Genomic DNA, 15520 nt, shown 5'->3' with positions numbered 1-15520 from the left:
CTGGTCTCTGAGGTTTCAGTCCCCACGTGTCCTGTTATCTTCCAGGAGCTCTCTAACTCTACTTACACTACTTCTACAATCAGTTATCCAACACCACAAACTTCTCTCCTTCCATCTGGCTGGCTGAAGTAAGGCTGCCTCAACCTCACTGGATCTCTGTTTCATTAACCAAACTTCTTGCTTCTGAACTATTTTTGCTTTAGTTTTTTCCTTATTCATCTTTGATTCTATTGTCCATAATTTCAATTACAGTCTTAATTTTACTATTCTCTTGTGCTTTTGTTGCTGCTGTGAGGAACAATCTCAACCCTAGATGACTATAACTATTATATTGTTTAGATTGGCTAAAGAAAGTCATAGAATAAGGTAGAATGCTTCCACTTTAAACTCTTGTTTACCATCCCAAACAGGACCCTAACACTACCTGGCAGTCCAACTATGATACACTATTCAACGCATTCTCTTGCTCTCTACAGTGGCTTCAATTTTACTCCAGTGTTCTCACAATTCCAATCCCCTCCTTCCCACTGCAGATGACTCCTACTTATTGAGCAAATAACATTCTCATGAAGTGTTAAAATACAAACGGGATGTTAATGTTAATGGGATGTTACAAATGGCAAATTCCCAATTGTAAAAATATAAATTAGATGTATTAATAACAAACCAGTAGAGAGAAAATAAATGATGGGGTACCTAGCTCAATCTGATAGAAGGAAGAAAAAATGCAAAGAAAATGTGCAGTAAACAGAAAGTCCTATTTATATGGCATAAACAACTAAGGTGCCATAAATAAATCCAAACATACAGTAACTTTATAAATAAAACTGGACTAGCATTCCATTTAAATGGCAGATCTTTTAGATTGGATTTTTTAAAAATTAAAATATGGCTGTGTGCTCTTTATAAGAGATATACCGAAACCAGAATGACACAGAAAGGATGAAAGTGAAGTGCCAAAATGGTATACTAGGTTAATAATAACCAAAAAGTATAGCAGTTATATATCAGTGTCATTGAAAACCAACTTTACAGCAAAAATCATCATTAGGAATAAAAAGAGTCTGTACACGACAAAAGAACAATTCATTAGGATGATTTAACAGTTCTAAACATTTAAATTATAAAAAGGAACTACAAGGATATATTTGAAAATCTGTAACTGTAGTGGAGAAATCTTCACACATTTCTCTTAATAATAAGTGAAAACGATACAGCATTCACTAGCGTTAATATGTCAAACACTATTCTAAGCTCTGCAAATGTATATTTATTTGTTTGCCCCAACTGAGCATCTTCACTTAAACGTCTAGCAGACTCTCAATCTTGACACACTCAAAATAGAACTCCTAACTTTCACTCACAAAACTTGCCCCAACCACAGTCTTCCACATCTTAATATTGATGTTCCATTGCTCCAGTCACCCTGGCCAAAAGCCTTGGAGTGATTCTTACTCATCTCTTTCTTTCATACCCCATATCCAATAGGTCAAGAAGTCCTGTTGACTCTGTCTTCAAGAGACATCCAACCACCTCTCACCTCCTCCTCTCGTACCCTCTGGGCCAAACCACTATCATCTTTTACCTGTACAGATGATATACAATGGTTCAACTTGTGATTTTTCAACTTTACCATGGTGTGAAAACAGTATGTGTTCAGTAGAAACCATGCTTCAAATGTTGAATTTTGATATTTTCCCAGGCTAGCAATACATGGTACAGATACCTTCCTGTGATGCTGGGCTTGACAGTGAGCCCCTGGTCCCAGTCAGCCATGCAGTCACAAGGGTGAACAACTAGTATACTTACAACAATTCTGTACCCATACAACCATTCTGTTTTTCACTTTCGGTACAGTATTCAATAAATTACATGAGACATTCAACACTATATAAATAGGCTTTGTGTCAGATGATTTTGCCCAGCTGTAGGCTAACATAAGTGTTCTGCAACACATTTAAGAGAGACTAGACTAAGCTATGATGTCTGGTAGATTGGGCGCATTAAATTCATTTTTAACTTACGATAGTTTCAACTTAAAATGGGTTTATCAGGACATAATCCCATGGCAAGTAAAGGAAGATCTGTATTCCTTCAGCACCCTTCTAAGTAGTCTCCTTGATTCCACGCCTTCCCTCATGCCATTCTGTTCTCAACACAGCAGTTAGGATGATTCTTTTAAAAGGTATGTCAGATCATGTCACCCCTCTGCTCACCATCCTCTGACTTCACTTAGAGTGAATGTCAAAGATGATTATAATGGTTTGCAAGGCTCTACAAATTTGATCCCTTTTACCTCCTAGACCACTTACCCTAGCATATCCTCCCTTGCTCATACCTCTCTACAAAACTGTTGTATCCTGAACCATGCCAGACATACCCTGGTCTGGGACTTTTGCACTTTCCTCTTTCTGGAACACTTGCCCCAGATTTCAGCATGGCACGCTTCCTCACTTATTCCAGGTCTGTACTCAGATGCCATCAACTTCATGAGACTTAGCCTGACCTCCCTATTTAAAATAGGAAACTGCCTCCCACCCTCACATCCACCCTCCTTCCTCTATTCTATTATTTCCATGGCACTTATTTTCTAAGATACTATATAATTTACTTATTTATTATATTTATATTCTGGCTCTTCATCAAGAAAATATAGGCTTGGATGGGAGTATATTTTGTTCATTTGTATACTGCATATGCCAAGAAAAGAACTGGCACACAATTTTAGGTAAATAAATATTTGTTGAATGAATAAATGAATGAGTAATTCAAACACTCACCAGAGTTAGATGGCATTATTTATCATCGCAATTACAGATGAGGAAACTAAGGCACAAATAGGTTAAGTAATTTGTCCAAGTTCTAACAGCTAGAGATGACAGAAAAGGGATTTGCATCTGTTTTCCCCACGTGTTTGTCAAACTTCTATGCTGTACTAATGCTCATTTATTACTCCTCAGCAACAGAGAAATCAAGCCACAATAACCACAACAACAAAAGATGAGTGAGTCTGGAACATTTGAATCACAAAGTAAGCAAATCTGTATGTATATATATATATATATATATATATATATATATATATATATATATATATATATATATAAAACTTTATCCCCAACAGAATTCATATCTTCTTCAAGCATATTTAACATATTTACCAAAAAAAATGTTAAACAGCAAAAGATAACAGCAAAAGTTCAACATAATACAGACATTATTTTACTTCAAATTCAATCAAGCTAGAAATTGATAAATTAAAGGTAGCTTTTTAAAATATAATATACAGGTGGAACCGACAAATCATACTTCTAAATAATCCACAAATTAAAAAAGGAATTTGGATCAGAATGAAACATGAAAAGCACTAGATAGCTAAATTTCTAGAAGTAGCTACATCTGCTTCTTTTAATGTTTTCTATTTAAATGTATGTTAGAAAACAAGAAAGACTGCAAATATGTGAACTACAATTTATTCTCAAGAAGCTAGGAACATAATTTACAAAAAAACACACACACAAATGTATAAAACAGGAAATAAAGATTAAATCAGAAAGTAATAAAAAGAAAACAAATAGATGTGATTCACAAGTTAGTACTAATTGTTAGAAAAGACTATAAAATACACACAAGTTGTTGGTAAGAGTGACCAAGAAAATAAAAGGGATTACAAAAATAAATAGCATCTGGAATAAATCATAAGGTATGAAAACAGAGTAGTTTTTTTAAGCATGAAAATACAGTGAGGGGCTCCTGGTTGGCTCAGTCAGTGGAGTGTGTGAATCTTGATCTTGGGGTTGTCAGTTTGGGCTCCACATTGGCTTGGATTACTTAAAAATAAAATCTTTATAAAAAAAAGAAAAGAAATACAGTGAATAACTCCATGCTGATAAGTATTAAAACTTGAGCAGAAATAATAAAAATTATGGTAAAATGAATTACCGAAACTAAGAAAAAAAGAAATATAAAATTTAATAGATTTATGACCATTAAAAAATTGGGGTCAGTGGTTTAAAATCTACCTACAAAATCAAAGGGGAATAAAACCTTTCCATTACCAGAAAACCTTACCTATATGTTCTTTGAAATTATCAGCAATCATATTATCTCTAATACCAACAGTTTCAAAGAACAGGAAATGAGGAAAATTTCCCTAACTCATTTTATGAGGCTGTTATGATACTGATGTCAAAGCTGGACATGAACAGTACAAAACAGAAAAACTAGCAGCCAATCTCACTTATGAACAAGAACATAAATATCCTAATAAAATATTAGCAAACTAAATCAAGGATTATATGAATGTAATACATGAATAATCTAAGTAGGGATTTTCTAGAAGTCATGGAGGTTTAAACATTAGAAGATGGATTGAGAGAGGATTCTGAGAAGATGGTAAAGTAAGAAGCACCAAGAATCTCTCTCCCTACCTAGACAACAACTGCATTGGAAGAATCTGTCTGGTGCAACTACTTGGAACTCTGGAGTCTTTTGAAGGCTTGTAACTTCTAGAGGAAGGCTTGGATGATAAATCCTTTTAAACTTGATCAACTTCAGCTCTTCTACAGTAGCAGTCACCCATCTCCCACATCTCAGCCACATGGCAGGCAGCTGTGCAAGACTTCCTAGAGCAGCTTGCAGCAGTTTATGGCAATCAGGGGTGGGTAAGAAGGACCCTGCCCTCCAAATATTGGGAATCTTTGCTCTGATAGCTGATGACAGCTTCTGATCACAGAAGTGTAGAGAGGTGAGTGGCCATTGTTGTTGCAAAACCTCTCTTCCATTATTGCAAGCCCCTCTTATAGCTGAAGTGACTTCCAGGGAATTTAAAGAGCCAGCACCCTCCCCTCGCCCTTATTTTTTCTCTTTTTCCCCTTTTGAAGCCAGACATTAAAGATTAAGACATTCAAAAACAATTGTATATATGGGGGAAATAAGAAAGTGACGATGCATGACCAAGAGAAAATGTTAAGAAAAGGCCTGAGAAACCATAGGTTTATATTTCAGGTTCATCTTCAACACAGTGATAGCTTACAACAATATAATAATAATAATAATAATAATAATAATAATAACAAAAATATCAAAAATATTTAGGAAGCAGATACTAGGAAATGGGGAGAATCTGATATCCATAATTACATTATTAGATTCAAATGTCCAGTTTTCAATAAAAATAACAAGGCATACAAAGAAAACAGAGAATATGGCCCACTCAAAGGGAAAGGATAAGCAGAGATTGTCCCTGAAAAAAGATTTGATGACATACCTAATAAACAATAACTTTAAAACAACCATCTTAAAGATGTGCATAGAACTACAAGGAGATGTGAAGAAGGTCAACACATCAAAAATATCCATAAAAAGATAGAATACCTGAACAAAAAGTCTAGAGTCGAAAAATACAATATCTGAAGTGAAAAATTCACTGGGGGGATTCAAAGATATATTTGAGCAGTTAGAATAACCAATGAACTTGAAGACAGGACTATGGAAATTATAAAGTCTGAGGAACACAAAGAAAAATGATTGATGAAATGCCAACAGAGTGTAAGGGACCTGTGGGATGGCATCAAGCAGACCAGCATACACATTATGGAAGTCCCAGATGGAGAAGTGAGAGAGAAAGGGGCATAGAGAATATCTGAAGAAATAATGGCTGAAAAGTTTCCCAAATTTGGTAAAAGACATGAATATAAACATCCAAGAAGCTCTATGAACTCCAAATAAGATGAACTCAAAGAGATCTACACTAAGACACGCTATAATGACATTTTCTAAAGACAAAAAATCTTGAAAGCAGCATGAGATACAAGGACTCTTCAATAAGATTACCAGCAGATTTCTCATTTTCTCATCAGAAACTTTTGAGGTCAGAGGGAGTAAAACAATGCACTCAAAGTGTTAAAAGAATAAAACTGTCAAGCAAGAATCCTATATCTGGCAAAACTGTCCTTCAACAGTGAAGGAGAAATTAAACAAAAGTTGAGGGGGTTCATTACCACTAGACTTGCCCTGAAAGATATGCTCAGGGGAGTCCCGGAGAACAAAATGAAAGAACACTAGACAATAACTTAAAGCCATATGGAGAAATAAAGAGCTCAATAAAGTTAATACATGGGCAATTAAAAGGTTAATTTTATTGTAAGTACAGTTTGTAACACAAGCTTTGGTTTTCTACATAATTTAGGAGACTAATAGATTTTAAAAAACAATTATTAGTTTAAACACTAGTACTATTGTAACTTTAGAACATTAAATTTTGTTTCCTATATAATTTAAGAGGCTAACCACATTTAAAAGAATTATTAGTTTTTGTTATGGGGCACACAACACATAAAAATGTAATTTTTGGAAAATCAAACAACTGAAAGGGATGGGGACAGAGCTAATTTTTGTATGTTATCAAAGGTAAGCTGGTATAAACTCAAATCTGAGTGTTGTATCTTTAGGATACTAAATGTAATCTCCATGGTAACCACCAAGAAAATAGCTATAAAATATACATAAAAGGAAATGAGAAAGGAATTTAAACATTTCACTACAAAAAAAAATCAACTGAACATAAAGAAGGGAGCACTGCAGAAAATGAGGGGACAAAAAACACAAAGCATATAAAAAACAAACAGCAAAATAACAGAAATAGGTCCCTTATTATCAGTAATTACTTTAAATTACAGATGACCTTTAAACAACATGAGTTTGAAGTGCACAGTTCCACTTACACATGGATTTTTTTTTCAGTAAATATAGTACAGGACTATATTTACTGTTGTAAATGTAGTTTCTCTTCCTTATAATTTTCTTAATAACATTTTCTTTTTTCTACCTTACTTTAAGTATACAGTACATAATGTATATAACATATAAAATGTGTTAATAAACTGTTTATGTTATCAATAAGAGTTTCAGTCAACAGTAGGCTATTAGTGGTTAAGTTTTTGAGGAGTCAGAATCTGTTATACATGGATATTTGACTATGCAGGGGATTAGTACCCCTAACCCCACATTAAGGGTCAACTGTTATTCTTGCCAATAAAATTTGAATTCAATTCTCCTATCAAGAGACAGATATTGTCAAAATAGATAAAAACACATGATCCTCCAACTATATGCTGTCTTCAAGAGATTCACTTTGTACCCAAAGACACAAACACACTGAATGTGAAAGGATGGCGTATATTCCATGCAAATAGTAATGAAAAGAACAATAGTGGTAATACTAATATCAGACAAATATGCAGCTGCTCTGGAAAACAGTGTGGACATTCCTCAAAAAAATTAAAAATAGATCTACCCTATGACCCAGCAATAACACTGCTAGGAATTTACCCCAGGGATACAGGAGTGATGATGCATAGTGGCACTTGTACCCCAATGTTTATAGCAGCACTTTCAACAATAGCCAAATTATGGAAAGAGCCTAAATGTCCATCAACTGATGAATGGATAAAGAAGTTGTGATTTATATATACAATGAAATACTACTTGGCATTGAGAAAAAATGAAATATCGCCCTTTGTAGCAACGTGGATGCAACTGGAGAGTGTTATGTTAAGTGAAATAAGTCATACAGAGAGAGACAGATACCATATGTTTTCACTCTTATGTGGATCCTGAGAAACTTAACAGAAGACCATAGGGAAGGGAAGGGGGAAAAAAAAGCTAGAGAGGGAGGGAGGCAAACCATAAGAGACTCTTAAAAACTGAGAATAAACTGAAGGTTGATGGGGGGTGGGAGGGAGGGGAAAGTGTGTGATGGGCATTGAGGAGGGCACCTGTTGGGGTGAGCACTGGGTGTTGTCTGGAAACCAATCTGACAATAAATTTCATATTAAAAAAATAATGGATAGAAAAATGAGAAAGCAGTAAGTAAATAAAGGACTTAATATTAAAAAACTACTAGATGTAGCAGACGTGTATAGAACACTCTATCAAAAACATCTAACTCATTCTTCTCAAGTGCTCAAGGGCTGTTTTCCAGGATAGACCATATATCAGGCTACATAGTGAGTCTCAATAGAGTTTAAAAGGTAGATATTCTACAAAGCATCTTCTCTGACCATAACAGGATGAAGTCAGAAATCAAAAACAGAAATCAAACTTTAAAATTCACAAATTTGTGGAAATTAAACAATAAATTCCTTAAAAACAATGAATCAAAGAAAAAAATTAAAAGAGAAACTAGAAAATACTTAGAAATGAATGAAAAACAACATACCAAAATTTGTAGGCCACAGCAAAAGCAGTGCTAAGAGGGAAACTTATAGCTACAGCTTTATTTATCTACTTATGTATTTATGTATTAATATAAACAGATATAAGTCTATAGCTAGAGAAGTGCTAAGGTGGAAAAACAAGGTTAAAAAACAAGAAAGAGGGGTGCCTGGGTGGTTCAGTCAGTTAAGTATCTGACTCTTGATCTCAGCTCAGGTCATGATCTCACGGTTCGTGAGTTCGAACCCCGCATGGGGCTCTGTGCTCACAGCACAGAGCCTGCTTGGGATTTTCTCTCTCTCTCTCTCTCTCTCTCTCTCTCTCTCTCTCTCTCAAAATAAATAAATAAACTTAAAAGAAAAACTTTAAAAAGAAAGATCTCATATCAACTACCTAACTGTATAATGTAAGGAACTCAAAAAAGAAGAACAAATTAAACCCAAAGATGGAAGAAGGATGGAAGGATATAATAAAGATTAGAGCAGAGATCAATGAAATATAGAATGGAAAAACAATATGAAAATCAGTGAAATCAAAAAGTTGGTTCTTTGAAAAGATCAACAAAATTGGCAAACTTTCAGCAAGATGGACTATGAAAAAAGGAGAGAAGACAAAATTACTTAAGTCAGAACTGAAAATGGGGACATTATTACCAATTCTACAAAAATAAAAAAAAAAGATTGTGAGAGTACTATGAAAAGCTGTATGTCAATAAAGTGGACCACCTAGATGAAATGGACAAATTCCTAGAAACACAAATCATGAAGAAAGAGAAAATCTGAATAGATTTGTAACTAGTTAGGAGAATGAATCTGAATGTAACTAGTTAGGAGAATGAAAAACCTGATGGCTTCACTGGTGAATTCTAGCAAGCATATAATGAATACCAATCCTTCTCAAACTTTTCCAAAATATTGAAGAGAGGGGATTCTTTCTAACTCATTCTATGAAGCCAGCATTACCCTGATAGCAAAGCCCCAAAGACACAACATGAAAATACAGAACAATACCTCTTAAGAACATCGATTGAAAAATCCTTGACAAAATAATAGCAAACTGAATCAGCAGCATACTAAAAGGATCATACACACACCATGGCCAAGCAAGATTTAATTCTGGAATGCAAGGATTGTTCAAAATAGGAAAAATCAATCAATGTAATACATCCCATTAACAGATGAAGGAAGAAAAAAAAACAAATTATCTCAATTGACGCAGAAAAAGCACCTGACAAAATTCAGTACCTTTCATGAAAAAAATATTCAAGGGGAACCTGGGTGGCTCAGTTGGTTAAGCGTCTGACTTTGGCTTAGGTCATGATCTCACGGTTCCTAAGTTTGAGCCCCATGTTGGGCTCTGTGGTGACAGCTCGGAGCCCGAAGCCTGCTTCGGATTCTGTGTCTCTCTCTTTCCCTGCCCCTCCCCCACTCACACTCTGTCTCTCAAAAATAAATAAATGTTTAAAAAAAAAACATTCAACAAACTAGGAATAGAAGAAGGAAAATACTTCAAATAAAAAACATAACCATTTTCTCTACCACAACCCCTTTCCCAATTGCCATGGTTAGTTTAGTGGAGAAACAGGGTGCCTGCATATAAAATGTTATTTTTTTTATTATATGAAATTTATTGTCAAATTAGTTTCCATACAACACCCAGTGCTCATCCCAAAAGATGCCCTCCTCAATACCCATCACCCACTAAAATATTATAAAGCCTGCAGAAAGCAGCTTGCCCAACTAATTCTGTCACCTATTTCTGATCAACCCAAGGGCTTACAGATTTCCTCATCCAAACACAACTGCATACAAAATTTCATGTGAAGTGAAAAGCCCACACTGTAGCAAGGACAGCCTTCTTTGACTCCCCCATACTATACCAGATCTGCAGACCACACATATGTATGGTACATTTCCTTAATAATGCACTATCATTGATTTTTTTTTTTATTTTTGTGGCCCACTCCCTACCCCTAGTTAATCAATAACCAAGTCATCCACATAAGTGTTCACACCCTTATTTGGCCTTCTCAAGAATATGGCTCTCTTTTCCCTTCCCACCAAAAATAAATCCAAGAATTAAAATGCAGTTTATTTTCTGTTTCTGAGGTGAGATACCACCAAAAGTAGTTCTTTACTCTACCTGCATTGATCTTGATAAGCTGGCGATGAAGCCTATTTTTGGCCATGGCCAACTGTAATTTAAAAGCCATCGGGAGGGGTGCCTGGATGGCCCAGTTGGGTAAGTCCAACTTCGGCTCAGGTCATGATCTCATGGTTCATGAGTTTAAGCCCCATGTTGGGGAGCTGGGAGCCTGGAGCCTGCTTCAGATTCTGTGTCTCCCTCTCTCTGCCCTTCCCCCACTTGCACTCTGTATCTCTCTCTGTCTCTCTCAGAGACAATACATAAATACATAAATGCACATTTTGACAATTTATTTTTAAAAAACACACAAAAGCACAACTATGGTTAGTTCACTCATTTTTTTCACTTTTAAACTTAAGTTTATGAAAATTAAAATATATGTACAGAAAAAGTTTTGTCCTGTATATACAGTAAGGTATTAATCTCCATCACAAGATATTTTGAATACATCAGCAGAAATTTTTACTTAAAAACAAAGATCAGGGGCGCCTGGGTGGCTTAGTCGGTGAAGCGACCAATACAGCTTGTGAGTTTGAGCCCCACATTAGGCTCTGTGCTAACAGCTCAGAGCCTGGAGCCTGCTTTGGATTCTGTGTCTCCCCCTCTCTCTGTCCCCCCACCCCACTATCACTCTCTCTGTCTCTCAAAAATGAATCTATGTTAAAAAAATTAAAAAGAAAAACAAAGATCATTATGGCATTCATTCTTTAAAAAAAAATACTTTCATTAAGAAAGCTTCATCCTTTCTGTTATGCTTCACTATTTAAGGAAAGCACTCCTAATGAGCTCTATTTTGACAGTAACCAAATGATATCTGACCACAATAGGAGCACAAATGTGTTAACTAAGTTACTGACCTTTTGAAACAAACAAATAATATTAAACAAATTTGTGAACAAGTGTTCAGTATAATTAGTATTGATTTCTATTTATTCAAGGGTCTTTGAAGTGGTGATGGTCACCTCACTCTTAGGTTAGAAAATCATCTTTAAAGAGAGAAAGCCGAGGGGTGCCTGGGTGGCTCCATCAGTTGGGCGTCTGACTTCAGCGCAGGTCATGATCTCACAGTTGGTGGGTTCGAGCCCCGCATCATGCCGTGTGCTGACAGCTCAGAGCCTGGAGCCTGCTTCGGATTCTGTGTCTCCCTCTCCGTCTCTGGCTGTCCCCACTCATGCTCTGTCTCTCTCTGCCTCTCAAATATGAATAAATGTTAAATAATAATAATAATAATAATAATAATAATAATAATAATAAATAAAGAGAGAAAGCCTTAAAATGCTTATTGTCAAGGGATGTTGCATAGGATTTACCAAACACTTCAAGAACCTGAATGTAATTGTATGACACTTCAGACATCCACCCTAATTACAATACAGTATCTTTCAGAAACCATAGCCTCCCTTAAAAGAGAAAGAGGTATTTCCATGAGTAGGCTTTAACATCTTAGAAAATTAATTTCCTTCAGTACCTCTCTGTTGCTAATTTAAGGTAAACTTCTCCCTATTCTCTCCCATTATAACCACTAAACCACTAATGCTACTATTGCTGAAAAATATATTTCAAGAATTTGCAAAGCTTGTGACCATAAGAAAACTTCTCAGACACAGTTCAGAAATGTTACACTCATCCAATCCCTCCAAAGAAAATCAGCAACTCCCAATATCAAATTGATTGTTTCTTACTATTCATGGTCAATTTGTTTTCTATCCTGCCTGTTTTGGTTAAAAATGCTAAAAACTCTCTTGTAGAATTTAGGGAGCTGGGAAAGCTAATGTCAAATTTCATTTCCAACCCAATTCTCCAGCTTTGACATTGGGGCATACCAAAACTGAGCCTTCCCACCTCCGTGCACTCACTCCCCACACATACATTTAGAATCCCTCTACTCTCTGGTCACTACCCAGGGGGAAAAAAAACTTAGGGCTTACTAAAAGACCTAGACAGCATATCTTTTAAGTCAGTTATATCAATTATAGTGTTATCCAAGATGAGGTAAGTTCAAGTTTAATATGAAAGGTGATTCCTTTTCAAGAAATCATGTCAAATTTTTGTTAATGATAGGAGTCACATGAATCCCTCAAGCAACCCAAAGTGTCTCCTAAGAAAGACATCAAACCTGAGATGTTAGTAATAATACTTGATTCCAAGTACTTTAGGATCCTAGAGACGATTCCAACTTCACCCACACACACACACACACACACACACACACACACACACACACCCTCTGATTCCACTCTTGTCTCCACCAGATTTTAACTTGATCCTCCTCTCTGTAAATCCATAGGACACTAGAGAAGAAAAAATTGATTGTTTCTTCAGAATATGTTTGGATTTGTACAAAGAAATTAGAAAGAATTATAAACTGGAAATATCTGAGATTTTATCATATCTGTTGGGAAACATACGTCCTGGGAAGATGGAGGATGAAGATACAGGGAATAGGAGTAACAATCAAGAGAAATAAAATGATGATGAGTTCAGGAGGGCAGAGCAGTCCTCTGCCCCTCTGGGGAGGCTGAGGTAGTGAGACTCAGCCTTTGTAAAGGAGCAGGGAGCAAAGTGGCTACCTTAGGAGCCTAGTGCTCCTGCATACTCACCCTTTCACCTACTTGGAATTGACCAATAGTCTGCAGTAAAAAACTATTTACACTTTCACTGGTGTCATATGTGTACTGAGTTCCACTGTTATTCACATAAAGCTTCAACATCATGGCTTCACTGTGAAACATTGGACAACAAGAAGCATTTACCAGTAAGAGTATAAACAATCAAGAGGGCAGTGGTTTTTGTCATTTTTTTTCTTGCTATATAACAGGGCCTGGAACATAGAGTCACCTAATAAACATTTGTTGGATGAAGGTTGAATTACTCCATCCACAGACTACCCAGTAAGAGAATCACAGCTCCTCTGTGGCAGATTCCAGATTAGAAACTCTTAATGTCCAGGCCAATTATGCTTCTCACACAATATCAGGGACTAACAAGGAGTGATGAGCTTTAGTTTGAAATTAAGTAAATATTCAACCCCTTAAAACTTCAAATACTAGGGAACAAGCAAGCAACCTGGGAGCACATCCTGGGAGAGAGATGAAAATAATTACTTTTCATTTTTATAAATAGGAGTGTAAACGTTTTTAAGTTTAACTCATATAAATCCTAATTTAACTGTTCCAAACTCAGGCAGATTACATGTAAAATCTAGGGAAGGGAAGACTTGTGGTACTTCATGCTTTTGCAGAGTATTTATTTTAAGCCAAATTTTCTTGAGTCCTGGGGAAGGAGACATGAAATTACATGAAAGAGGGCTTACTACTCTACAGGTAATATTCATACATAATGTTTTATGAATAAAATATATTTTCTAAGTTTCAAAAATCAAAATAATATTTTTTAAAGTAATAAAATAAAAAACTTACTCATGATAAAAAAAAACTCTAAGCTGAGAATAGAAGGGAATTTCTTCAACTTGATAAAGAATATTACCATATTGTACACCTGAAACTAATATAGCACTGTATGTTAACTAACTGGAATTAAAATACTTTAATAAATAAATACTCTTTAAATAAAAAAAGAAGGAGAGGCAAACCAAGAAACAGGCTCTTAATATAGAGAACAAATTGATGGATACCAGAGGGGAGGTGGGTCGTAGGATGGGTTAAATAGGTGATGGGGATTAAGGAGGGCACTTGTGATGAGCACCTGGTGTTGTACACAAGTGTTGAATCACTATATTGTATCCCTGAAACTAACATTATACTGTATAACTAACTGGAATTTAAGTAAAAACTTAAAAAAAATTATATCTACAAAATACCTACAGCTAACATCACATTTAATGGTGAGAAACTAGAAACTTTCCCAACAAGATCAGGAATAAGATTAGGATGTTTCCTCTCATCACTGCTTTTCAATATCACACTGGAAGATCCAGTCAATGCAATAAGAAAAAAAAAAGATAATTAAAGATATATAGATTATCAAAGACAACACAAAACTGTCTTTATTCACAGATGACATGATCATCTTTGAGATATCCAAAAGAATTGACAAAAAAACTCCTGGAACTAATAACCAGGCACAACAAGCTTTCAGGATATAACGTTGCGAGTTAATATACAAAAATGAGTCATTTTGCTATATAGTTACACGAATAAGGGAATTTTACACTTAAAACACAACACCATTTATGTTAGCACCCCAAAAAATAAATACTTAGGTATAAATCTAACAAAATACATCTAATACTATCTAAGGAAAACTACAAAACTCTGATGAAAGAAATCAAAGAATTAATAGATAGCTATTCCATGTTCAGGGACAGGAAGACCCAGCATTGTCAAGATGTCAGTTCTTCCCAACTTGATCTATAGATTCAATGCAATCCCAATGGAAATCCCAGCAATGTATTTAGAGGATATCAACAAATTAATTCTAACAGTTATATGGAGAGGCAAAGGACCAAGAATAGCCAATGTAATAGTGAAGGAGAAGAACAAAACTGGAAGATTGACACTACCTGACTTCAAGACTTGCTATGTAAAACTACAGTAATCAAGAAAGTGTAGTATTCATGAAAGAACAAATGTACCAAATGTAATACAATAGAAACCCAGGAATAAACCCACAAAAATGTAGTCAACTGATATTTCACAAAGAAACACAGTATAATAAAGAAAAGAGTCTTTTCAACAAATGGTGCTGGAACAACTGAACATCCACATGAAGTAAATAAATAAATAAATAAATAAATAAATAAATAAATCTAGACACAGACCTTACACCATAAAAAAAAAAAATTAACTCAAAATGGATCACAGACTTCCATGTAAAAAATGACAAAACTTCTAGAAGAGGAGAAAATCTAGATGACCTTGCATATGGCAATGACTTTTTAGATACAACACCAAAAGCACAATCTATGAAAGAAAGGATTGCTAAGCTGGATTTCATTAAAATTAAATTTTCCTGATGTAAAAGTCAGTACGAAGAGAATGAAAAGACAAGCCACAGACTGGAAGTAAATACTCGTACAAAATACATCTAATCAAGAACTGCTATCCAAAATATGTACAAAGAACTCTCAAAATTCAACAATAAGAAAATAAGTAACTCAACTTCAAAAAATGGGCCAAAGACATTAACAGAACAGACC

At 35.2% G+C, this 15520-nt stretch overlaps 1 long non-coding RNA gene across 1 annotated transcript in view; it reads right to left on the bottom strand.

Moving 5' to 3' along the window:
• Nucleotides 1–3605: 3605 nt before the first annotated feature.
• LOC128777671 (uncharacterized) overlaps nucleotides 3606–15520 on the bottom strand; it is a 29444-nt gene continuing 17529 nt past the window's right edge. The window contains exon 3 of the long non-coding RNA XR_008422949.1: nucleotides 3606–3844. This is a non-coding gene — a long non-coding RNA (uncharacterized LOC128777671). The remainder of the gene's footprint in view (nucleotides 3845–15520) is intronic.

The sequence above is a fragment of the Panthera pardus genome, unplaced genomic scaffold (assembly GCF_024362965.1).
Source record: "Panthera pardus isolate Hobbes unplaced genomic scaffold, ASM2436296v1 HiC_scaffold_17, whole genome shotgun sequence".
Taxonomy (NCBI): Eukaryota; Metazoa; Chordata; class Mammalia; order Carnivora; family Felidae; genus Panthera; species Panthera pardus.
This window is presented reverse-complemented; position numbering and strand designations above follow the sequence as displayed.